The sequence below is a fragment of the Sciurus carolinensis genome, chromosome 4, assembly GCF_902686445.1.
Source record: "Sciurus carolinensis chromosome 4, mSciCar1.2, whole genome shotgun sequence".
Taxonomy (NCBI): domain Eukaryota; kingdom Metazoa; phylum Chordata; class Mammalia; order Rodentia; family Sciuridae; genus Sciurus; species Sciurus carolinensis.
This window is the reverse complement of record NC_062216.1, coordinates 121648726-121675509: the sequence shown is the minus strand read 5'-3', so window position 1 is coordinate 121675509 and position 26784 is coordinate 121648726. Positions and strand designations below refer to the sequence as shown.

At 36.6% G+C, this 26784-nt stretch overlaps 1 protein-coding gene across 3 annotated transcripts in view; it reads left to right on the top strand.

Annotated features, from left to right (window-relative positions):
- Tafa2 (TAFA chemokine like family member 2) overlaps nt 1-26784 on the top strand; it is a 436794-nt gene that overhangs the window by 234897 nt on the left and 175113 nt on the right. Inside the window, exon 2 of one of the 3 annotated variants that reach the window (XM_047548075.1) lies at nt 2149-2223. The exons of 1 other annotated variant lie outside the window; for it this stretch is intronic. The gene's annotated coding sequence lies outside the window, so the exon portion shown is untranslated. Of the gene's footprint in view, nt 1-2148; nt 2224-26784 lie in introns of those variants that run through there. One more of the 3 variants, XM_047548077.1, reaches the window with a different exon arrangement.

Sequence of the window (26784 nt, the reverse complement as noted above, 5' to 3'; positions counted from 1 at the left end):
GACCTTCTGGGCAGATTAGAGATATTAACCTCCCACAGTCTCTGGCAGTCTTATGCTAAGTACAACAAATTTTAAGGTGGTGGGTTTGCATGGATTTACTTGAGTCTTAAAGGTTTCTTTTACTTTTAGGTTTTATATAATGTTCCATAAACAAGGGGAAACTATCAAATTTAGGATATATAATGAAAATGAGCACTGTGGAAATGAGCACCGTCAAAGAACCCTTACTCAGAACAATAGACTTTCCTAAACCTATTCAGTTTTCTCCTTTTTATTATACCACTTACCAGGAATCAGTTTCTGTTATATTGCATCCATGTTGTGGAATTTTCATGAGATTTAGAAATGCTGTGTGTGTGTGTGTGTGTGTGTGTGTGTGTGTGTGTGTTTAGCACAGTGTCTAGCCTATTAAGCATTCAATAAAAGTTTGCTATAGGATTGGAATGTAGTTCAGTGATAGCGCACTTGCCCAGCAAGCATGAGGTCCTGAGTTCAGTCCCTAGTACCGGAAAAAAGAGGGTTGCTGTTTATTTTTCTTACTTCTTACCGTGTCTACTATGTTACTGTTGTTGCAAGGTTTGAACAGTTTTAGACTAATTAAACAGGAATATTTTTAAGCCCTTGGGTTAAGTCTTGTACTAGTAATTGTGTACGCATTATCTTATTTAATCTGCATGACAATCTACTGAGGTGGATGTTACCTGCCTCTTACCCAAAAGTGGAAACTACAGCTGAGAGCTGTTCAGAATGTGTTGTTGCGACTTTATAAAGAAATTGAACTGTGATTTGAACTCAGTCTAATTGCAAATTCTTTGTTTCTACCTTGATGCCATGAAGGTTTAGAGATAAATCTAGAAATAATACAGATTCAGATTAGCATGTGAAGGATCTTTGTTGCATCAGTCTGAATACTTCCTTACCTGGACCTATAGGTCTTTTCACTATATGGAAGTAGACTGGGGAACCTGATAATCTCAGTTGCACAAACTCAATTTTCTACTGACTCTCATGGTTGCTTTTAACTTATCTTAGTTTTCATCATTCCTTAGTCCCAGGAGATAGCAGTCGGTTGCCCACATAAGACCACTAGTACTTAATATTTGACTTGGTGATTGCATCAAATAGCAGAGTCTGCCACATAGAGTGATTTCCCATGGACATTCCTAACATTAAAGAATCAACTCTGCCAGGAAGAAGGAAGCTCTGGGAAGGTTCATGGAACCACTGCATGTAGAAAGTCAGACTTATTGGATGGGAAAGAAGTGCTTTGGGGGTCTGTTTTGGGGCATTAAAAGAGTTAGGGGTATGGATGGTACCATTCCTCTCCTTGCTGTATCTACCATCAGCTCTTCACTTTTCACCTCTCTAGTTCCTTCTTTTTACAACCTTGGGAAGCATCGTTTCTACTGCTTTCACTAAAGGGCTCCCACCTTTACCACCTTAAAGTTGCTTTTCCAAGTTGAATACAAGTAGCAAAGGAATGTGCAACACGATATCTTGTGTTGCCACAGTGGCACTGATCTGCTGGAATCAGTGGGCCACATTTGTGGTGGCTCTTCAGGGACTATTTCCCAAATAGGAAAATTTGCAAACTAGTTTTTTTTCCCCCTTTAAAGTAACGTTTAGGTGTTTTTTATATATGTATACTAATAATATACATTATTTTTGTATAAGAAAATTAGCTGGATAAGGAAATTAGTTCTCTGGGACAAAATTTGATTTGAAATGAGCAAATGATTTATAATGTTATTTGATGTAGCTCCAGTACAAAAGGTATATGGCAAAGAAGGAAATTTATGATTAGGTTAGAAATTTGTAAGGAATGTAAACATTAGTGAAGCCAAATTATCTTCTAATACGTTTTTGTAGGCAGACAAGAGCACTACATGCAGAATCTTGATTATGTATAGAAATTCCCTGGCACATACCTGATCCAAAAATTGGTCTGCTCTATATTGCTTTTTATGTCCCAGAAGATTTCCCCAAGAAGATAATTCATCTGATAAAGTTGCTATATAAGCCCACAGTGCATTTTAAAACAGAATCTCTTGTAATATTACAAAATGGCAGTGACCACCAGAGACACATGGAGCTAGAGTTAAACTGCACATTCCAAGCTAGAGATTAAAATAGCTTGTTTCCTTTCAGTTTTTGAAACTACTGGGAGAAGCAGAGCAGATCCAAGACTTTGTGCATTGTGTAGAGTTTCACAAAAGACCACAGGTAAGCTGCAACCAGAATTACACGGTAGGCATGTGGTTTCCTCGTTGATGGCTTTCATAGAGTATGATTATTACATATCCAATTTCACAGCAGCTGGACGGTGCTGAGTGTTCACACAGCATACGATCAGACATTGTTCCCTCTTTATTACATTGCTTTGAATTAGAGTATTACAATATTTACATTTAAAATTATCTTCATGTATTAGATGAACTAAGGTACCTGATTTTTCCAATCTAATATAAACATACAGCATGAGGATTAATTTTGGTATGCTCTTAGCAGGGATTAATTATGAGTGCCAGAAGACAACATGTAGAATGAATCAGTGTTTCTGGTAATCCAAAAATTGAAACTAAACAAAACAAAATAAAAATACACTGTAATCACAGAATGCCTTATGAGAAGCTATAATTATTAATGATAATGATTAAATTGATGGTGGCATGAGGAGCAAGAGCTTGTTGACCAGCAAAATTTCCTTAGCTATTTTGACGTGTAGCAAAAGGAAATAAATGATCTCTCATCTGATTTTCTAGTCACTTATTTTATGAAACCAACTATCAATCATCAGGCTTCTCGTGGTATTTATAAAGATGTTGGCACCAAATTAGTTCTGCCATGGATCCTCCGAGGGCTTAACAACAAAGCTTTCAAAAGAAGTATGGCTTTCACGTGGACCACTGTGCCTCATGGCACCTGACAAACTGGATTACAGACATTGCTATTCATGGGAGTTACTTACTTCCAACATCATGCAGAACATCATAAGAGGAAGCCAGAAAAATCTGAAACGATGTTCCAAGGTCTTGAGAAATTTAATTCTGTTGGGGCAATAAATCTGAAATAGCCCCTGAATCTGATATCCTTAATTATTGTCCTCAAGTAACGTCTTAAACTATTGCTCTACCAGGTGGAGGCAGTGTAAAACATGATGACTAGGGACAGGGACTTTGTTTCCAGCAGTTCAAATCTTGGCTTTTCTCCTGAGTATATATGAGGTTTCAACTTTCTTATCCTGCAAAGCAGAATAGATAGTGTTTACTGTCTCTAATAGTGCTTATTACTCAGAGGGTCACAGTGAAGAGGAAGGTGATAATCCACACAAAATATTTAAGCACAGAGACTACCAGAGACTGTACTAAGTGCCCAGTCAATGTCTTTGCTATTTTTGAAGTAGCTTCTAAATCGCCTTCAGGGGTACAAAGATGTAAGTTTCTTCATCTGCCCTTAGTTTAGTGCTCAAGTCTTCCTTTTTACGCTGGGAAAGGAGACTTAATCTTTATAATTTAAGACTATACATTCACTTTTTTGAAATTTAAGACTGTTTTGTGTGTCAGATTCAGTTTTCAATTTCTCTTTTTCTTCTCCTTCTCATCAAGACCCATCCTAAGTTCCAAAGAGTTTTTGGGTTGTTTAGATAGCAAGGAGGTATCAAGTGGTCTGTGTTGCTTTTTATTTACCATCTGCTTCTCTTGTGCAAATATATTGTTTGTTCCATGAGGAAATTTCAAGGAGACCAATTTGTGGTTGCTTGGTGGACTTCTGCTGGTTTGGCTTCACATTGACTCTTGATACTCAATTGCCTGGTCTACTTATAATTGCTTTTAGATCATTCTAAAAGATCATTTTAGATCATTTTAGATCATTCTCCCTTTGTCCCCTCTAAAACATCCTAGTATTCAATCTTATGTCAGCAGACCATATAATCCTCTATGTCTCAGTGTTCTATCAGCTGATCCTTGAATCATTCTTCCATGTTTCTTGTTGCTTTTACCTCCTACTGTCCATTGTTATTCCTGTTTTAATAGAAAGCAGTTGTAATACATATGTACATAATCCTTCCAGCACCTTCTTAGCTCAGTTTCTTGAACTTTTCTTCTCTTGTAGTCTTGTCTATTTTCTTGCCTCATCTACTTAATCCCCTGATCATGCTCTACATTTTCTTACCAATAACAGCAGACCTCACATAATTTCAATTTCAACTGTGTTGATCTTTGACTTCCATCTATGATCTTTTAATTTAATTAATTTGATCCTGACATTTTTCTGTATCTTTCATTAAGCCTTCAACAGCTCTAAGATCTTCAATTCGTTAGTCCTACCTTTTATTTACTGTTCCTCAGTTTCTTTATTCTCTCACCTTTCTCACCTAATTCTAATCTGTTAGTCGGTTCTTTTTATTTACTGCCTTGCATATACTCTGACTCTCTTGCTCTTCTTTTGCCTCATCATCCTCTCTTGGAGGACAAACTTCTTTAAATCCAACTTCTCTGTTTCTATACTGATGCAACTGATGGAGGCTTAAAAAGACAGGTTGATTGGTCTTACTTTAAATTTGTAACTCTACATCTTAAATGGGCCTTGATGCTCCTTCCTTCACTAGTTTGTTCACTCTTCCACTCTCTGCATGAGATTTCACCATTTCTCCTCTCTCAAACCTCAGTCTTTGCTCATTCCTCTCTGGGGAGAGCCTGATGGTCCTACTTCCTGTTTTATTGAGAAAGCTGAAGCATCAGCAGAGAGTGTCCACAGATTCCAGCACACATTTATGGGCCCCAGGGTCTGCCTTCCATTCTGTCTTATAACAAACAGAGCAGTGACTCTTGGCCAGCAGGTACACTATAGTTACAGCTTTGTAATATTGCTGACACCTCTGCTCCTGCACCAGGCTGATCCATCAAAACTGTCACTTGGGGCCTTGGTGTTGTGTTTTCAAACGGACTCCCCAGGGATATATCTGCCAGCTAGCATTGGCAACTGTCACCAGAGAAGTATCTTCATTTGTATCTAACTCCATTTCCTTTACTTGCTCACTGGAGTCCATTTCTCTCGCCTACCTAGGACATAATTCCAGGAATCCTTCCTTATGTTTTTACATTATCAGTTTTTCACCTCTCCACTAGATTATTTTTGCCAACATATTAACATGCATTATTTCTCCACTATGTTTTGGACAAATGGAGCTTGACCAACAATGTCTTTAGCTTGCTTCCTTTGTAGTAAAACTTGCTCTCCTTTCAATCTCTCTTACACTAAACCTAGTCTGACTTTGTGTCACTACTCCTTCAAATCTGCTCTTATTCAAGGTAACTGAAGATGTTCACAGGGTAAATGCAAGTTCTCATCCCTCTTGATCAATTAACAGCATTTGACATAGCAGATGATACACTTCTTGATAATCTTTATTAGACTTAGAGAACCCCACACTTGTGATTTTTCTCCCACTTAGATTTTTCTGTCTTATTTCCTGCTTGCTTCTCTTTTCTGGACCTCTTAATGTTGGTGAAGCCTGGGACTTAGTCTTATTCCTGGTCTCTTTTCTGTCCACATTCACTCATAGTTTTACCATGAAGTTGTATGCCTTTAAATACTATCATTTGTATCATTTGCTAATCATTTGTATTCAGATCTCTCTCATTTATATGTCCAATTACTTAATTCACATTTTCACTTAGAGAACTAATACACAACTCAAATATGATGGCATCAAAATTGAGTGCTTGAACCTCCAACCCAAGAAAAAGCAACTACCTAACCAAGCAAGTAAAACATCTGTTTTCATCAATAGCTCTTTCATCTCAGATAGTGGCAATTCTATCCTCCCGTTGTTCAGACTCCAAACTTTAGGATCATTCTTGAGTCCTCTGATTCTTATAGCCACATTTAATCTATCGTAAGTCTTTTTACTTTTCTCTTCAAATGTGTCCTGTACCTAGTCACTTCTTGTCACCTTCACTGTTACAGCTCTCTCCTAAGCCAGCAGCACAACTGACCTGGGTTAGTCTGTAGTCTCCTAAGTGTCTCTTCTCTAGACCCTCTCCAAAGTGTATCTGTATCAAACAGCTGGAGTATCTAATTTAAAATCTAAGGCAGATCTTGTCATTCTTTGACTCTAACACTCCTGTGACTCTCTTTACCTCAGGAGTAAAAGCCAATTCCTTACCTGGTCAACAAGTCCTCTCATCACTGGCCTACCATTTTCTTCCTGATGTTGGCTCCTATTCTTTCCTCTTCTATCTGCTCCAGCCACACTGAACACTGAATCCACCAGTCACACTCCAACCTCTAGGTCTTTGCATTGGTACTTCCATGGGGAATTTTTTCCCCCAAATATTCATTCAACTTCTCCCTCATCTCCTTTAAGTCTGTACCTTTTAAGTATGGAATTCTCTGGTAATTCTCCATTTGTCCTTTTTATTTTTCCTTCACAGCATCTTAATGTAACCTCAGTGAATATTTGTTATTAAACTATTATTATCATTATCATTATTATTATTATTTTCTACTATTCTATATAGGGTAGGGGAGGAAATTTTTTATGATTTACATATTTATTTTTGTGCTGGTATCAAACATAGGGCCTCTTCTACAAACTGACAAGTACTTTGCCTCTGAGTTACATCCCCAGTCCTGGAAATTTTTTTCCCCACCTTCCTGGGTTCTTTGGCTGAGGCCCTAGGAATTAAATTGACAAAGGATAGCTAAAGAGAGAAAAACAGAGTTTAAATAGAGTTTATTAATATGCACAGCACATGCATAGGACAGCAAACAAATGGAAGGTAAGTACATGTGGGAAATTATTGGAAGATAAGGGTTATTTTAGCAAGGTTTGTTTGATGACCCACATTGGTCCAACATTTCAACTTCTTCAGGGCCTTAAAACTTCCCAGAGAGAATTTATAGCAGTTCTCATTTCTAAGTTTTTGCTTTTAGTCATAGAGAGGAAATCTAAGAAGGCTTCTTTTTGCATCTGTTGATTCTCATTTGTCTCCAGCTCAAAATCATCCTATGTCACAGTGGCATATTTTGGGGTGGCATATTCTGATCCCCTACAATAGTGTATAATAGTGTACTTATGATTTATTCAATCGTCAATTGAGCTAATGAATATTCTTTCACAGTCGCTGTCTCATTTAGCATCTAAATTAGTGCTGATTGGTTACATTGATTATATATTATATGGACACTATAGATATTTTCATTTTAGTGCTTCATAATGTTGCAAGTAGTCCAAATGCAATCATTACATTATTTTAAAATTTCACATATAGCGATTTCATGTTGGTAATGAACTAATGAGACAGCATTTTAGCTTGAGTCAACATTAAGAAAGTAATGTGAAAAATTGAGGGTATTATACTGATAAGCTAGGCAAAAAAAATGTACATTTGTCTGAATTAAGCAACTGAAACAGCCTACTGTCTTGGGTTGAGCAATGAGCTATTATTCATTGTCCTGTTTCCTTCTTCCTTTTCTTACTACAGGTTTAGCCTCAGTGATCAAATAAGATGAATGATGAAAATTGAACATTATACACTTAAGATTATAAAATAAAATACAGTGACATAATAAAATGTACAATGAGATGGTAAAATATAAAACAAAACTATATAACACTCATTGAAATATAAAATACAGCATAGTAAAATAAAATGATTAGAAAGATTGCATTGATAGTTGATCTGAGTGTTTCAGAGTAGAAAATATCTAGCTATTCAGGAAGACATTTGGCAGGGGTTTCTAGGGAAATAAAACCAACAGGAGAGAGGATTTGAGTGAGGGACATGGTAGTAAGAATGCAGGGGATGGTGGTTGGCAGACAGAAAGTTGGAAGAAAAAAGGGTTGGAGTCAATATTAAATTTAGCAAGTCTTTGGTTGGTTCCTATGCTCTGTTTTCAAAGTTTATCTTCAGGATTTTAAACAGAATGTCAGAAATAAGGAAGACAAGAGATAAGGTTGTCTTGATAATGTATGTAATTCTTTGGGGGAAAGTTGAAATCAGTGCACTGTAATAATGAAAAATGAAAATAATAATTGCTGTGATTACTTACTGGGCCACTCTAGCACTGTGATACATACTTTCTGCATCTTTTCTTATTTAATCTTTGTAACAAGCCAAAGAGATTGGAACTATCATCATCATCTTCATTTTTCTAAAGAGGAAACATGGTAGGCAAGGCCCAGCTTTAACTCAGGCCTTTCTGACTCCAGACTTCTCAACCATGGCACTAGTATTTCTCAAAGCGCCCCAGCATCATCTGTTACCTTTGCTAAATATGAAGACTCCTGTGTCCTACTCTGGAGGCACTGAATTAGAATTTCCAAGGATGGAGTTCAACAGTCTGCATTTTAAACAAACTTGGTTCTTATGTCCAATATATCTTAAGACTTTCTGCACTAATACTGCTTTTCTAGAACTGCATATGTTCAAAAAATTCACAAAAACTCCTGAATAACGTCTTATTCTTTGTTTCTAGAATCTAACTATTAATTGTCTTCCATGGTATAGGCTGTGCCAGCCTGTTGGCTAAGGCACTTTTTTCCATGGGTCTTAAGACCCATGTGGATATAGAAATTGAATTGTGTGACTTTCATAGAGCTGTATGTAGCTTGGGTAACCGGGACCATTTTCATCCTGCCTTCCTCTGGTCCCTAGAAGAGCTTTCCTATATGTAATAGTAAGTGGCCCAGCCTACTTTAAAAGGAAACCGGAAAACCTGTATTGTCTACAAATACCTACTGACTCCTTCCCTTTAGTCTCCCACCTGCTGAGCTTCCTGATATTTCACTCAGAGAGCAGAGGTGAATTATGGGTTGGGGGCAGTTTTGGAGAGTATGGAGTTCAATCAAATAAAAGGAAGAGATGTTTTACCAAGAGCTCTCTAATCAATGGAATGCAATGACTTGAGTGACAGAAAGCCCTCTCATTAGTGGACATAATTAAGCAGAGACTTGATGCATAATTGTCAGGAATGTTGCAAGAACTAAATATAACTCTGGCATTATTTAAAAAAATGAATGTTTAATTTCTTGACAGATGAAAATTAGGCACAAATAATTTTGTGTACTCCTTTCAAAATGCAGTCTAGACTTGGATTCATAGCGGGTAGTTTAATGCTTTTATTTTATTTTTTTAAAGTATACTTTTTAAAAAAAAAGTTTTAGTTGTAGATGGACACAATACTTTTATTTTATTTATTTATTTTTATGTGGTGCTGAGGATGAAACACAGTGCCTCAGACATGTTAGGCGAGGGCTCTACCATAAGCTCTAGCCCAAAAGTGTTCTGTTTTACTGCTTCACAAATGCTTTCCTTTTGAAGGAAGTTTCCATGTCCAGTGACTTCTGATCTTGCCATGATGGAAGTTCTCCCAGGTTCTCCTGACAGTAGCCCCTCTTGATCTTGAACACTCCCCTTTATTTCCCTCTCCTATCCTTAGATATTCAAATGGCAGGATGGGGACTGGAAGATCCACATGACTTGCTCTCCTTGCCTTGTGCAAGTTCTTACTACTCCCAGTTGGGCATTCAGGTTAATTAGACATGAATGACAATGATGTGAGTGAACTTATCATAGTTAATGTAGCTATTAAGAACACATTTCCATGCAGCATCTGTACATAATTTGGATAAGGAAGCATAAAAGCCTGAAATATATCCTTCCTTAATTATTTTTCAAGCAGAAATGGAAAGCATATTAGATTGATTTGGAATTTTCACTGATTCTGTCAATAGGGAATAAGATATTTATCCTAAACTCACACTCCAGATTTATCGTGTTACATGGCTCAGGTAACACCACTCAGATTTTTTTCCTCAATCAAAGTAAGATAAAAGCAAAAGTCAGAGGTAGTGAACTAGTAAACTAAGAAATCAAAGACTTGAAAGGAGAAAGCATAGAATTTCAACCAAAAGGTAAAAAGTGGAGCTGGAGACTGTGGTTCATGCTTGTAAATCCAGCAGTGCAGGCGGCTGAGGCAAGAGGATCACAATGTCAAAGCCAGCCTTAACAATTTAGCAAGACCTTCAGTGGTTGAGACCCTCTGGGTTCAATCCCTGGTACAAAAAAAAAAAAAAAAAAAAAAAAAAAAAGGATAAAAATTGGAAACTGGAGAATCTTCAAGTAAATTTAACAACTTCCAAGATGACTTAACAGTCATACCTTACTTTGAAGTAGGCAGATTGCCAGGGCAAAACCAATAACAATCTAAATAACTACTTCTTACTAAACCTGTGCTGTGTTTCACATACTGTACTAAGATCCAAACGCCATCACGTTTGATTCTCATAGTCAACCTTTGATGAATGTGATACATTTCCTTTCCTATTATGTGGTGTTTTAATGAGGAAACATAGATTAAGAGGGGTTAATTAACTTGCTGAAAGTCAAACAGTTGGCAGTTTTAGAGTTGAAGTTCCGACACCAATCGAGCAGATATCAAGGCCTGTATTTTAACTGTTATATGTTCTCTCCTTATTATGTTTGGTTTTGGATATCATATTTCAAGAGGGATGTAGATGAACTGGAACTATTCAGGATAGAGTGACTTCAATGACAAAAGGTTTCATGCTATTTCATATGAAGATGGGCTTAAGGTCCTGGGAATGGACAAGAACAATTCAGGGAGTGCGAACACTGCCATGTAGTCTTACCTTTCACTGATGGGGACTCGGACATGATTTACATGGTGAAAATCATTAATTTTATGTGTCAACTTGACTGGGCTAAGAAATATCCAGATAACTGATAAAGCATCATATCTGGGTATATCTGTGAGGGTGTTCCCAGATATTAGCATTTGAATCAGTAGGCTGAGTTAAGATCTACCATCTCTAATATAGATCCAATCTGTCAAGGGCCCTCATGGAACTAAAAGGTTGAGGATGGATGAATTTATTCTCTTCCTGAACTGGGACATCCATCTCTTCCTGTCCTTGGACATTAGAGCCTCAGGTTCTTGGGTGTTTGCACGCTGGGATTTACACCAGTGTACCGTCTGTGCCCTACCCACTGTTAGTTCTAAGTTTTTTGGCCGCGAACTGAGGATTGCACCATTGGTCCTCCTGGTTCTTAGGCTATTGTACTCAGAATGAATCACACCATTGGTTATCCTGGTTCTCCAGTTTGCAAATGGGATATCATGGGAGCTCTTGGCTTTCGTAATTGAATGTGCAGTAAGCACAATAAATACCTCTAATCTGTATGCTATAGGTTACTTTTTTCTGGAGAAACTCCACTAATGTGCAAGGCTTAAAACCAGGATGTACTAAAAAGAGTCCTAGTAGATTAGGTGATTTCTGGAATAGGTGAGACAACCACTTTGTGGGGATCATATAGAGAGGGTTGGATGGATGTTGGAATTACATAGGTATCTGGTTCATTCCAAACTTGGAAATTATATTTATGTAGGAAATATAATTATACAGCAAATTGAAAATCACATCTAGCCTATGACATGTAATTTTATTGTACTACACATATAAGTTTTTTTTTTCAATATCCTGTTTTTCCAACTAGGAGACAAGCTATTTTTGGGATGAAAATCTTGTCTACTTTTTATTCAACTCCAGTTCCTTTTCCTGGTACCCAACGACACTGAAATGAATGTTGAATGAATGAACAAATGATATCTGATAATTTTAGAATAAAATTTTGAGGGCATAATGTCAGGTTCTATAATCTATCAATGAGAATAATTATTTGAAAATCTCTTTTGAAGGAAAGTCTCCAAAGTCTAATATTTTCTCATAGTTTTTGCTTCTTTGACAAACCAAGAGAATCTTCAATTGGAATGACACCAATAATTTTCTTGGGGCTTAGAATAATCAGATAACTATGCTTTCCATAGATGCTTTTCTAATCTCATGGACCCACCATGCAATTGCCAAAATGGTCAGTTGTTGGACCTCTGAGCAAGCCACAGGGAACGGTGTGATGACTGGGAAACCCACATTCTGGACCTCCCCTTTAATTCTCATATGAGGCAAGTTTTAGGCCACAGATAGAAATTCATTATTAGATCCTGGTATAAATTTGGTCCATGACAAATTGTTAAGTAAGTGAAGTTTGACTGTAACACCTTCCCCTATAAATCTATACATATTCATATATAAACATAAAAACTGGGGATTGAATTCAGGGGCACTCTGTTACTGAACTATATCCCAACCTCTTCTCAGTTTTTTAAAATTTTGAGACAGGGTCTCAGTATGTTGCTGAGGTTACCCTCAAACTTGTAATCCTCCTGCCTCAGCCTCCTGATTCACTGGGATTACAGGTATGTACCATTACATCCAACCAAATGAACTTTTAAAACCGTTCTCTCATATTGCCTGAAATTCTTTCCATCAATCTTTGTCTTTAGGGCCTCAGGGTCAGGTATGGGGCGATAAAGTAGTGATTAGGGTGGATTTCCTGATGTCCCCAAATCTCATCATTCTTTCGGCCTACAGTAAAGACAGCTCTGATCTCTCCATGACATTATTCTAATCATTTAAAATAGACGTGGGGATCAAATCTCCATGACAGAATCCTAGAATGTTAGAATTTAGGAGATTGAATGACTGCCTTGTTTAATGTCAACAAGGTTAAGTGTCTTGTCTCAGGTCAATTGAGGTGGTGTCCGTAAGTCACCATAGCCTGGTCAGTCCTGTGCTTGTATTGCTATACCACAAGATCACTTCCAATGATTCATTTTTACTTTGTCATTTCTTTTGTCAACATTATTTGAATATGGTGAAACCATGGCCCTCAGACCTTAACTGTGATCTGTTGAAGGTATGCATCTCCTGCCTCCCCCTCTTTCTCCTGTCTTCCAGTTGTTCTGAAGTCTTCTTTCTGGGTGCATATAGATACGTTTCAGGCATATGTTCTCGGACCAGATTGTGTCTTTCTAGCATGAAGGACTTTGGCTCCCATTATTGCTGACTCCACTCATTTCCTTAGGAATTAAATTACTGAGAAAACAAAGTTGCACTACAAATATTAATGCAGAGTGTTATAGAGACTCAGAAATCAGGAATTGTGATCCCTATCCACTTGCTTCCTATGATTCGTATCCTCCTGGCTTCTATATATAAAATAGAGAGGAATGTGACCCAGAACCAGACAGAGGCCAGAATACCAACGAGTGAGACTCTCAAAGTGCTATCTGAATCAGCCTGGAGTGAACGTCTTCTCCAAAGTTTATGCTGGTTTTCCTGTGCCTTAACAAAGCCATTGGATTAGAATTACCCCCAGGGTTATTGTGCATAATAATCAGCACATTTCCATAAAGTATTTTGAAAAATTAGAGACTGTGTAATAAGAGTCAAATGATTCTGCATCTTTCCCTATAGGGAAGGGCACAGTGTATGGTAATCAGGGCCACATTCAATTTTCTCTCTTAGCACCTTCCCTGATGGACTGTTTTTTTTTTCTTTTTCTTGTTCATTCTTAACTTGCTTTCATTTCTGTGAAAGAAAGCATATACCCTCAAATCTGGGAGAAAAGATTGTTCATAATAACCTCCTTGGCCGTTATTACAGAGCTTTAAAAATTTTTAAATTGATGTTTTTAGAAAGACAGATATCACCTATTGATCACATTTACTGACCACCTTATTGTACTACACCAGACCCTCTTCTCTCGTTTCTATAATGAGCGTATGCTAGATGCTTTGGACTCTGGTGACCCAGACCCAGGGACTGCTTCCTTTCTGAGATAGGACGAAGTTTTACCAGCTCCTGCACTAGTTAACTAAGGTCAAAATTGAAACTTTGGACTTATAATTAGGACCATTTTAATGTTCCTTGATTTTTCTTTGATTTACCTCTGTTTTGTCATGATTGTTTAAAGACTCTTCATGAAAGGGTTCAATTTTAAAGAGATGCACTAAAGGGAGGTGCACAGGGATGCCAGCATGATGGTGGCAGCAGTTAGCAGAGTACTACCTGTGAGGAATGGAAGACAGAGCAGTGTGAGGAATTCAGTTGATCTTTTTTTTCCCTACTCTATTGTTTTTCCATTGTCAAACTCTGACAGGCAGGGCGTGGTGGCTCATGCCTGTGACCCCAGTGACTGGGAAGTTGAGGTGGGAGGATTGCAAGTTCAAGGCCAGCCTTGACAATTTAGAGAGACTGTATATTAAAATAAAAATAAAAAGGGCTGGGCATGCAGCTCAGTGGTAAAGCAGCCCTAGGTTCAATTCCAGTAGCAAAAAAAAAAAAAAAAAAAATAGCTTGTTAGTTAACACTGAGGTTATACTAGAACAGTGCTGCTGATCAGTGGAAGTATGAATGAGTCATATACATGAATATATAATGCATGTTTATTTTCTAGCAACCACTTTAAAAATGCAAAGAAACGTGAAATTAATTAGTGAATAGGGTGGATTTCCTGGTGTCCCCAAATCTCATCATTCAAAATGTAATTTATTTAAACATACACAAAATATCAATCCAATAAGTGACACTAACCACAGTTCCAATGGTCAGTAGTCACATGTGGCTAGTGACAATCGTATTGCAGAGAACAGCTGTAGGACGAAAACTGCATGTTTCATACCATGCATAAACTTCAACATAAATAACATGTTGTAGAGAAATGAAAACTTTGTATCTGAACTCTGACTCTTCTTAGCTGGGTGACTTTAAGGAAGTTAACTTTTCTGAACCTTGAATTTCTCAAGTGTATAAGGGGAAATTAATAAATGCCTTATAGAGTTGTTTTGAGTTTTAAATGAGATAAAGCATGTAAAATAAAGTTCTTAGCACACAGACACTTGATCATTTGTAACTACTGGTATCATTAGATTCCCCCTGGGGAAAAAAAGACATGTTCCTCCTCAATAAGGGTGAAATGCAAACTGTTAGCTAGGGCACAGCATCAACTTTTGTTCTGTCTGGTGTTTTTTTGAGGTTTTCTATCTCCTTTTCTGGGACCTGGGTCATTTGTATTTTGAGTGCTCCCTTATTTCATCTGAGCCTTGCTTCCTGTTTCCTGGCTGCTGTTCTGGTGTTTTACCTTCTCAAGTCCTTGCCAATCCTGGCTTCACCCCCAGCTCTATTTGTGACTCTCTGACTAGACCTGGTGCTTGCTTTCTGCTTCTCTGTTACTGGTCCTGGTTTTGTTCTTGCTTTGCCTCAGACGACAAACTAGGACAGATAGGGCTCAATGAACTTGTGAGAAGTGTGGGCTTTCTAAAATTTCGGGGTAAGCTTTAGTACCTGTGTCAATCTGACAATGAATTCCTTATGGGATTTTATTTGACAAAGAAAAGGCTAATTTACAGTATTGTGTGTGCAAAATGTCATGATTTAACTCAGCTGTGCATAGAGTTAAACAGATTGGTATACCATGGAACAGACTTGAGAATAATGAATGCAAGAAAAATAGTAGAGCTGCTGATTGGAATTTTCAGAAAACTGGGCCAATCTTCATTCCTATTTGCTTTAAAAGTTGCCCAGAGTCTGAATCTGGATGGGTGAAGGGAAGGTGGGAGTACAGAGTAAAGAATCAGGGGATGGATCTTCCTGCTGCTGAGGGATTATAAGAGTGCTAATTATGGTAAATTGCTATTTTTTTTTTTTTTTTTTGTAAAATGCAAAATCTACACCCAAAAAAGCTCTGCAATCCAATCATAAATGATTGGCCCCGAAAGTATAAGGTAAAGTGAATATGGCTATTTTCTTCTGAAAATTGTGAGTATAAAATACCAATAAACACAACCTTTGTGAACATCTGTACATGATGTAACTCTTCAGCCACTGCAGGGAACAAGTAGTCAAATTACTTATCTTATTTTTGCAAATCCTAAAGACAAAGAAACAGTCAAACATCTGATCTTTGAAACAAATGCCTCCTAAAATAGAGTTGTCCAAATCATTGGCAGCATTAGGGCTTTGAAGAAACACAGATGGTTCAGAGTTGCACAGGGTGAGTTTATCAGCAGTAATGGTGAAGGGGATGCTAATTAATTACTGTAGGACCGGTTGTTTTTTTGCTGTGCTGCATGGAGTTTCGACCTTTACCTAATTTCAAGACCCAGCGCGATTCCTGCCTCTTTCACATCTTTTCCCATGTGTACCCTTTCTTGTTTTAGTGAATAGAAATCTACAGCATGAATTGTTAAGAATTAGGCCATAATTTGGGGCTACCTCCTCTCTAGTTGTCTTGATGAGTTCGTGGATTTGGTTTGACATGACTGAAGCCATCTTGAGTTGTTGTTGCCACGATTGCTCCAGAATAACCCTCACTGGTTTCCCAGAAAACTGTAAGTTTACAAAACCATCAGAGAATGATGTGGAACTTTATGACCAGACTGGCTACAGGGTAGGCCTGAAATAAACCAGGTACTTTCCATCTAGGATGAAGTCACTTTTGTCCTAATCCATAAATAAGACCCTCTTTCTGAGCTAAATTATGGGGATCCAACTGGTCTTGTTGCTGTCCAGGACCCTGCTTACCATGTTTGCAATGGTAAGTAAGGAAGTTCCCTAATAAATTGTGACTGTACTCTAGGTCTGTCTGCTTCTACCTTTGGTCTCATAGCATCTTTGGTCTGGTCCTCATACATTAGGACTAGGTTGGTCTACAACAACTAATGTTCAAAATATTATTATATGATTTCTCATAGTTACATTCTACTGGAGGCTTCTTGAAGACAGGGGCTAATGTTTATACCACTTCATCCCCTAGGCCTGCCCAGCAGGTTCTTGTGGATTATGTTAATCTCAGAGTCACCATCTGAAAACAATGCTGTCCATAGAGTAGAGAAGATTGGTAGTCACAGCTGTTTAGTCACTCCAGCTAACTCAGTTATTGGTTGTGCTGTGCTATCTGTTCTTGGTGGAAGTCAGGAGGGAGTGACTTGTTCCAGTAGTTTTTAGTCAGACATATAAATTAACACTCAAATTGTAGCATCGATGAATAAAATAGAAGTACTATCTCCATGCTGTGGATTGTACCTCTAAATTCCACGAATCATTTTATTGAACTATTCCTGTGTCCTAAGGCGGAGAGAGAGCACAGTAGATATGCAGACCTCCAGTCCCCAGAAAACATACACATGTACACACACACACACGCACACACATACAACCTCTGGTGACTCCCTTCTGGGGACTTGTTTTGCATTATAATGAAATTTACTTGTGTAGTTGAATTCTTGATGTCAGGGATATGTCTTCATGTATTTTTGTCCTCTCACATAATCTCTATAATTATTTGTTGAATAAATGTACCTTCTTTACACATTTGAAAGACAGTATTTTATTAGCCCCTTTTAGAAGCCTCGAAAATTTTTCCTTAAGCAGATTCCATACAGTGAATATTACAAATTTTGACCACTCTCTTTTAGACCCAACTCAAATTTTATACTTTGATTTTTCACAGTTTTTGATGTCTCTTCATTTATGAGAAAACTAAGGGCTTTTAGATGGGCTTGTTCTCAATCCCCATTCTATAAACACTCAACAAGTACTTTTTATTTTTTATTGCATCTGCCACTGGCTAATTAATTCCTTCCACATGCCTGTCCCTTCTCTGGGCTGTCTTACCCTCATACTGTCCTGGCACTTCTCAGGACTTTGTGTCTTTGGTAGTCTTCTTTTCCTTTGCTTCCTTTTATTTATTTTTTTAAATTTAAATTTATTTCCACCTGCTACATAAAATGTAAGAATCATACATATTTATGAGATATGATGTGATATTTTGATACATGTGTGTATTTGTATAACATCTAAATCAGGTCAAATATATCTGTCTCCTCAAATACCTATCATTTCTTAATGGTCTTTTCCTTCTTTTTAAAATGTTGGCATTTATACAGGAATTTATCTTCTCCGGCTCTGTTAACACCTTTTTTTTTTTGGTGAATGTCATCATGCCTCTCAGTCTCATCTCTCCCCCACATGCTGGTGACTCCCCAGTGTGTCTTTTAACCTGGAGCTCTCCCCATAGGTCCATAGTCTCATATCTCACTGGCCACTGCTACTGGAGAAGAGTCCATGCCTTAAGTTTGCTTGCATTCCAGGCACTATTTTGAATGCTCTGAAATTGGAAGTCTTTCCTCATGCTTTGGTAACTTACCTCCATTTTACAAATAAGAAAATAGAACCTTGAAAATGTTGTGACTTCAAGGTCAAAATGCTCGTTATAGTTTACGAATTTGTGACTGACTACTCATTCTGTGCAGGGCCCTGGTTGCCTTTCTTTCCAGATTCCCTGATATGTGAACATCCTTCACTGTGTCCATGGGATTACAAACTGTCATCTCTCGTAACTCTCTGACAGTGAAATGCAGGCTCCTTCACGCAAAACTTGCTTCCTGAAATTGCACTATCGGATCATTCTAGGATTAAAAATTACACTTCAGGCCAGAGAATAAACTGACTTTGGGGAAAAGTTAATATCAGTTTGGTTTAGGTTTGCTAAGAATAGAACATTCTGATCATACAGTGCAATATAGAAAGGGGAAAGACCATGAGATATTATCTAGTTCATTCTGTCCTTCCTTAATGTAGGCATCACTACATCTAGATCCATAAAGAGATCTGCCTAAATTGACACTGAAGAAGTTTGTGTCCTTTAATGAAGCCGCAGCAGTCATTTCCTTATCCTAGGTTCTGCTTTCCATAGTTTTAGTTACTTGTGGTCCATCACAGTCTGAAAATTTTAATGGAAAATTCCAGAAACAATTTATAAGTTTGAAATTGCACACCAGCCTGACAAGTGTTGATGAAATATCATGTAATACTACTCCATCCTGTCCAAAATGTGAATCATGCCTTTGTCCTTCATATCTGCACTATGTACACTGTCCTCCAATTAGTGATTTAGTTGGCTGTCATTGTATTGCAGAACTTTTGTGCAAGTAATTCTTATTTTACTTAATAATAGCTCAAAAGCACAAGAGCAGTGATGCTGGCCATTTTGGATATAACAAAAAGAAGCTGTAAAGTGCTTCCTTTAAGAGAAAAGGTGAAAATTCTCCACTTAACGAAAGGAAAAAATTGTATGCTGGTGTTGCTAAGATCTACAGTACAATAAGATATTTTGAAAGAGATCACATTCATGTAACTTTGATTGTGGTATATTGTTGCAATTGTTCTATTATATCACTTGTTATTTTTTCAATCTTTCTGTTCCTAATTTACAAGTTAAACACATCCTAGGTAAACATATTTAGGGAAAAATGTAGTGTGTATGTAGAGTTCCTTATTACTTGTGCTTTCAGGCATCTAGGGGAGGTGCTCATATGTGGTAAGGGGAGGGCTGCTGTGTATTCAATGGATTGGAATTTGGTGTCAAATTTTCAATGTCTGAGCCAATAGTTCTTGGCAGACCTAAAGTTCTGGAACATTTTTGCAGTATACTTCTCTGGCTTTGACACCTTCAAAATCCATGTTCCTCGTGTTTTCTGGAACCTCCTCAGAATTCACATCCTGGCAATAGGGTTTACGATGTCATACTCCTAATTTGCCAAGGCCAGTATTCTTCAATGTGATGGAATATTTCTGTATTTTTAAGTGAAGTTTCAATATTAAGTGAAATTCAGAATTTAGAATAGTTACACTCTTTCTTAACCGATCTGCAGAGCATCAAAGACCTATCTTATGTCTCTACAGTTACTCTGAATTGAGTAGTATATGCTCTTGTTCAAAGTCATAGATGCTTATTGTACTTAAGTTTTCTTCTGTGTATCCAGATGAATTGATAAAGTATCAAAAAAGACAAAATTTGGGGACCCGTGTTTGAGAGAGCGTTTCTGCATTGTGGAAGACATTTCATTCAGTGACTTAATGAATATGTGCCTTTTTGTAACTTTTAAAAAGGTATTTCCCTTTGCAGATGAGGAAGGAATTCTGGTTTGCTTTCATTACTGTGGAGGAGAAGAGCTTTTCTTCAGACTAGAATCTCATTTTATACTGATTTGATATGACAGCATTTTTTTCCCAGAGACCCCCATGGTGCTTCATAGAACAATGAAATGTCTGATGATGTTGAGATTATCTTCTTATGCTAATTTTACGTATTTATTTAGCCTTTTGCAGTTGACATACTCATTTTTATAAATACCAACCTTTATCTTCAAACTTAATGAAATAGTATCATGAACAATTTTAACTTTTGAGGTTAAACTAATGATTTATTTTCTTTAATTTGGATAATTGTTATATAGCTATTTATACCTCTTGAAATTAGAACCTTGGTGTTAAGGCAATAGCAATGTTGGGTTATTGAACTGTAGTTTCCAAAGAACTGACAATGTATTGCTCTTTCCTTTGTGATACTTCTCTTGTCATTTCAAATACTTCTAACACTTACTTAGAGGGCCTTGGCGATGGCTTACATTTTTGATCTAATAACTTACTCTATGAGAAGATAAACTATCTTTTTAAGATAATCATAAAATAGTTCTATTATTCTCTGGGAATCTCGTGTACTGCTGAATTGGTCACAGTAATTCCGTGTGAAACCAAATAATACTGTTTGGCTACGTTCCTAGACTTAACCAATTACTGTTATAAAATGGAGATTCAGAGATGTTAAAAAAACCTCTTGAATCTCCAGTGGGTACTGAATGGCTGCTGCCCTCTGTTTTCAGCATCTATACTTTAATGACAACCAGCTGAAAACATCGCATTACAATATCTGTGTTGATAATTAAAATAGTGTAATTTTTACTTTCATTGAACCAAAGAGTGAAGGATAATGAAACATTCCTTATTCCATAAACCTCTGGACCCACTGAAAATTTTCAAATACAGTTGTTTTTTAGTATCATTAATTTTAAGCCCATGCCAAAACTTATGGTATGATTCTTGTCAATGGAATTAGGTGAGTCTAAATATTTATTCTAGACTTACACTATAAATTGCTAGCGGGACTCACATAGTCCATGAACCTGGTTCAGAATGATAAAAATGGGTTGTTTGTTGAGATTTTTCTTTGGTGCTAAGCATATTGTGTACTTTATCTTGGTCGATCAATAGTGAAGTTTATATTGTTACTCCTATTTCATATAGGAGAAAACTACATAAACTAAATAGATAAGGCTTATTTATTTATTTTTGGTACTGGGGATTAAACTCAGGGGCACTTGACCACTGAACCAATCTCCAGCCCTATTTTGTATTTTATTTAGAGATAGGGTCTCACTGAGTTGCTCAGCACCTCATTTTTGCTGAGCCTGCCTTTGAACTTGAGATCTTCCTGCCTCAGTCCCCTGAGCTGCTGGGATTACAGGCATGTGCCACCTCGCCTGGCAAAACTAAGGCTTTAAACTACTTAAAATCAAGAATCAAATCTTCCTTTATTTTTTGTAGTCCCAGCACCTAGTACAGTCCCTGGCAGAGTAGGTGCTCAATGAATATTTGATGAAGGAAACCATAAATGTTTTCAAGTACAAACTTGTAAAAGATAGAGCCAAATTCTTTTTTTTAAATTTTACTTATGTTTATTTTTACAGACTGCATTTTGATTCACTGTACACAAATGGGGTACAACTTTTCTTTTCTCTGGTTGTACACAATGTAGATTCACACCATTTGTGTAATCATACATAGAGGATAATGATGTTTGTCTCATTCCACTATCTTTCCTTCTCCCTCTCCTCCCCTCCCTTTATTTCCCTCTACACATTCCAAACCAAATTCTTAACTTACATCTACATGTAGTCTGCATTCCCATCTTTTTATGCTGCCTCTTAAGTACATTTTTAGGGAGGTTTTTCCCACCAGGAGAAAACCTACAGTGTTTTTGATACAAACATGCACTTTTATTTTGAAGATTATTTATCTTTAAACTGACGTGGGGCTGCAGGTATATTCTGCATCTTTGGAACACCATCACTAACTACCAGAACTTATTGATGCTGATTGAATTTGTATTTTATCTATTAAATTAACAATACAGTTGATGCAGAAAGATGCTTTGAGTTTTCTACTTCTGACTTCTCTGACGTGTCAATTTTTTAGTGTCTCCAAAGAATAACATTGAAGATATAGAAATTTTTGGTAATTTCAGAAAGCAGATTTTGAAAAAAATAGCAATACTTGCCAAAAGCAGGCATTTCTCCCTTCAGATTATACTATTATTATTCCACGGAATGAAAGGCAGATAACTTAATGAGTGCAAATTTCAACTGCCTTTGTAGAGAAGTTTTTGTTCTTTAATTTTCTCAGAAGTTAAAATAAAAGTGAACTTTTTGACCTCATGAGTACATTTGCATTTTTTACTCCCATGTAGTAGTTGACGTATAGTGGAACTATAAAAATTTTAAATGACTATTTCTTAAAATCAAAGAGTAACACATACATCAAACAATTTCCCCAGGATTAATAAATCTGGCATGAAAATGAACACATTCAGGGGTTTGTTTTGTGGTGTTATTGGGTATCAGGAGAAAGGATTTAAAAATTTATTTCTTTAATAAGTAATAATTGAGTATTTATTATGAGCCAACCACCATTCTAGATCTAGTACCCTGGAACTCAGTACTATGGTGAACAAGAAAGAAACATTTCCTTGCATGAAACTTAGATCCTTGCCAGAAAATATACAAACACCCAAATTATTAATGATAGTGATATTCATTTGGGCAGAAATGGATTTGGTGCTCACCTGTGCATGATGGTCAAAGCAGTCTCTTTGAAGAGATTAAGTTTGAAGAGAGATATGGAGAATGAGCAGTGGGGGCAGTGTAAGGACTTGAGGATCTGAGTGTGGCATTTTTACAAGGTAGGTGAGTGAGAGGAGGAAGAATAGTGATCAAATGGAAGCGGCAGAATGGGAACAGATCACCAGTAATTTACTGGGCCATGGTAAGCAGTTGGGATTTTACTCTAAGTAATACCTTGGTTGTACAGTGGAGAATTTTAAGTGAGGCTGTGATGAGATTTACATCCAAAGGAGAAAATTCTGGTTCTGTGTGTTGTTGGGAGAGAGAATTACATGGTGGAAGTGTGGAAGCAGAAGGATCAGATAGGAGGCCATTATATTAATGAAGGCCAAACTTGTAGAGAACAGGAGTGGGTGGATTTGATGTACATATAAGGTATTGAGCATAAGATTGGCTGAAGGGTTGGAAAATGGGTGAGAATAAGGGAGGGAATCACAAGTGAGACGGAGTTTTACCTTGGTTGGATGGTGATGCAATCAGAAGAATGAGAGAGGAATAGAAAGGAGGAGAGAAGGATAGAAATGCATCATCCTACTTAGGACATGAAGCTTGGGATACCCACTATTCATCTGTTGGGGTTGTTAAATTCTTAGTTGAATAAGCAAGCTCAGGTAAGATGTCAAGTTTGGAGAAAAATTTTGTGCATGAGCAGTGAGGAGATCCTATGAAAGCCCTGGAACTAGATGCATTCAACTGCGGAGATTGTAGACAGAGGAAAAGGCTCCAGCAGAGCCTCAGGCAACATGGTGACCATTCAGATATCAGTCAAAAAAGCAAATAACATCAAAGCACCCCAAGAGTGAATGACTACTTAGCAGAAGAGCCATCATTGAGAGTGTTCAGTGCCTCTCTCAGAGGAGAGGGAAGTGTCTCAAAAGAAAGAGATGCTTGCTGGGTGTGGTGGCACATGCCTGTAATCCCCAGCGGCTCAGGAGACTGAGGCAGGAGGTTTGCGAATTCAAAACCAGCCTCAGCAAAAACAAGGTGCTAAGCAACTCAGTGAGACCCTGTTTCTAAATAAAATACAAAATAGGACTGGGAATATGACTCAGTGGTTGAGTGTTCCTGTGTTCAATCCCCAGTACCCACCCCAAATATGGTATGCTTAATTTTAAGTGTTTATGGTACAGAGAAGCCAAGATTATGAGGACACTAAAGTCATCTATACACAGGAGGCATTTCCTGTGTTATTTTTTAACTTGAGCATTGATGTTATGCCAGGTCTAGCTTTGAGCTGGATGGCAATATAGAATGTATAGTCATGGTATTGGCATTTTATTTTACAGATAGTGACAATTTGTCATCCTTTAAATGCAAAGCTGTTACTAAGATAGTATATATTTCCTTGGCTCCTAGTTTTGCTAAAATTTTTAGATTGTTCTATTTTATAGACACCCTAGATTAAATAGGTTACTAACAGTATCATAGAAGATCAGAGACAGTATACATACCTGTATTATCATCACTGTTAACTGATAGAACAATAAAAATTGTTTCCCAATGCTGTGTGAGACAGATAGTTGTCACAAAACTATGTAGATCCAATGTTTAATAACTACAGCACCTTCAAGCCAACTTTAAATCCCACTGTATTTCTTGTGATCTTCTATGAGGAAAATTAATTGATTTTCTAGGCTAACTACTTATGCTTTTTTCACTTGGCCTCTTGAGAAAATCAAGGTTTTTGGATTGTAATTGTATTGTCTATGTGCCTTTTCTGTTGTAGGAGTTCCATTTATTTGTTTTGTCACAGTTAGAAAAGGATAACAAGATTTAGAAAAAAAATTTCAATGAAAAGTTGTAGAATAGAATTAAAAACTATTTTAAAATGTGAATTTGATAAGTTAAAACTTGGAAAACAAGTCAAGTTTGACAATATTAGAATAATTCTACTTAAGAAATAGACAAAACACAATTGAGAAAAGATTAGTAGCCAAATAGACACATGTAGGCATATGTTTTGTAAAAATTATGGAAAAGTGACCCGCACATTCTTAAGAGATTCTTACATGATTTTAATAAGGTAGACCAGAAACTGGTAATCATATCTACAACTTAAAACAGAATGAAAAAACTTGACATGATCATGGTGGCTTGGTGATAGAAATAAAGGAAGGATATTGACTGCTTACTTGAAAATCGTTGCTTGTTATGAAATTAATGGACACCCAAGGAAGTCATGAAGTTAAAAAATCATAAAAAAACACTGATCATTAGTAACAATCAGTGAAGTGCAAATTAAGCCCCAAAGTGGATGCTACTTTTCTAATCACTGGAATGCCTAGAAAATAAAACCCTTTCTATATATAGAAGGAATGAAAGTTCACAAACCACTGTTGCTAAGGATGTAAACTTGCATAACCACTTTGGAAAACAATACAGTAACATCTCATGAAGTTAAACAAATGAGTTCTCTATGACAAATGACTCATTTCTCATGCATATACTCTAGATAAACCCATATATGTAAATCAAGAGACATATTAGAGTGTTTCCAGCTATATTGTTCAGACGGCAAAAAATAACCCAATGTCCATTGACATAAAATAAACAAGTATACTTTGTTATATTCACATAACAAATTATATTACTGTGAAAATAAATGAACTACAATTAAATGCAGCAAAACAAATTCATCTTTTTTTTTTGGTACTGGAGATGTAACCATTGGTGCTCTACCACTGAGTTACATCCTAGCTCTTTGTATTTTTATTTTTAAATTTTTAAAAATTTTTTAATTTGTTCTAATTAGTTACACATGACAGTAGAATGCATTTTGACACCTTGTACACAAATGGAACATAACTTTTTATTCCTCCAGCTGCAGTATTTTTTATTTTGAGATAAGGTCTTAGTAAGTTGCTGAAGCTAACTTGAACTTGTGATTCTCCTGCCTTAGCCTCAGGAATAGCTGGGATTACAGTTGTGCACCACTGTGCCTGGAGGAAAGGCATTTTTGAAATATGATGTTGAGTGCAAAACCTGTTTCAGGAAATTTTACATAGTTTGATACCAGATTTATATAGCTCAAACTAAGCAAATTGAAACAACATAAATGATATAATAAATAAGAAGATGACCTTATAATAAGAAAGTTATTTTTTACGAGGGAAAGTTGCTGAGTACTTTTGGATGAAAAGAAGCAGAAGGAGGACTGGAAATTTGTACAAAATAAAGAACTTCAAGAGTAAGTGGTGCTGGTACCATTCTTAAATTGGTGATAGATTTAATAGAAGTAGTTTATTTCATTGTTATGTTTCCTAATTATGCTGACCATGCTACATAGATACAAATGTATATATAGATGGATACTACTTTTCTATGCTAATATATATATTAGTAAACTATTAGTAGATTATTAAATAGTTCATAATGTTTTTACATTCGTGCAATATATATTAGTATAGAAAAGTAGTATCTCCTAAAGTCAGTTACTATTGGAATCATCTGGAATGACAGTATAGATAAGCTACTACCTGGGTTGTCATGTTATCAGATAACTCCAGAGATCCTCCATTTACTGTCTCTATCACCAATGGCTTGTTGGCAGGCAAAAGAAAGGGAACATCACAGATAATACAGTTACAACTCTTTTTAGAAGCTTAACCGAGGTCCTGAGTTCTTTTAGAAATACATATATTTATATATATATATATATAAATGTAAAATATATAAATATATATAAAACATATATAAATATAAAATATAAATATATATAAATATAAAATATAAATATATATATAAAACATATATATATTTAACATTTGGTTGACAATGTGACATTTCGTTCCAGGCTTGTTGAGCCCGCTCTCTTTCTTCCTTCATTCAGTTTTAGAAGTGCTGGCAAGATAAGAATAAAGGAAATCAAATAAATCATCTGCCAAAAGGCTCACATGTAAGGTATAGGCAAATAGTGCAGGAGTACTGATTAAGACAAGCAGATTGAAACCCTGATCACCTAAACCTCTCTAAGCACAGAGATTGGCAAGGGAAGAGCTTCAAGCCTTTGAAGTGGCCCTGTATTATCAGAGATGATGATGTGAACGATGATGTGAACGTGAATCCAAGCACTTGTCAAGTGCTGTGTGTTTAACTGAAGAGATAATTGTATGC